General features: G+C 39.0%; 1 protein-coding gene across 1 annotated transcript in view; it reads left to right on the top strand.

Annotated features, from left to right (window-relative positions):
• Window positions 1-16: 16 nt before the first annotated feature.
• The window catches only part of LOC109958334 (C-C chemokine receptor type 8), a 4,006-nt gene continuing 3,430 nt past the window's right edge, over window positions 17-592 (top strand). Inside the window, exon 1 of the mRNA XM_020596880.1 lies at window positions 17-85. The gene's annotated coding sequence lies outside the window, so the exon portion shown is untranslated. The remainder of the gene's footprint in view (window positions 86-592) is intronic.

Raw genomic sequence — 592 nt, 5'->3', positions numbered from 1 at the left:
TGACCTTATACTGGCAGTGTCCCTGCCCCTCCAGGCCAATTCCCAGGAGCTTGTGTCATGCAAACTAGTAACAGGACTCTATCAGGTGGGTGTTTCAATCTTTTTTTTCATTTAGAACACAAAACAGTGACAAATCATATATATTTTGATATTTAAAACTCAAAATTGAACAGAACTTGGATACAGATTATTTGGAAAGCAGAAGTCATTAAAAGTTGTCGACTACTAATTAGCTCACGCATTTACTTTCTATCTGTGGCATTTTCATTAAGGTGTGAAGGGTCATGATTAGTGTAGTGTACTCTTTAACAAAACACTGGCCTGGGACGATGATGCATGGAGTGTGTGTGTAATGCAGCGTGTTCTTTTATGAAGAATAATCAGAGTCAAATATCACCTTTCAGACATAATTTATCATAACTGAACAGACCATCGAATAAAGCAATTTACAGATCTCTGGGTTCCATTTCTATCTGAAGCCCTGACCTCAACAGCAAAACCGTTCAACTTGTCTTCAGGACGAGAAGGAACCCTGTCCTCCCCCATTCAGTTGATTTTATACAATTTCAAATGTGCCATTGTAGGCTGGTCC

The sequence above is a fragment of the Monopterus albus genome, unplaced genomic scaffold, assembly GCF_001952655.1.
Source record: "Monopterus albus unplaced genomic scaffold, M_albus_1.0 scaffold31.1, whole genome shotgun sequence".
Lineage (NCBI taxonomy): Eukaryota > Metazoa > Chordata > Actinopteri > Synbranchiformes > Synbranchidae > Monopterus > Monopterus albus.
This window is presented reverse-complemented; position numbering and strand designations above follow the sequence as displayed.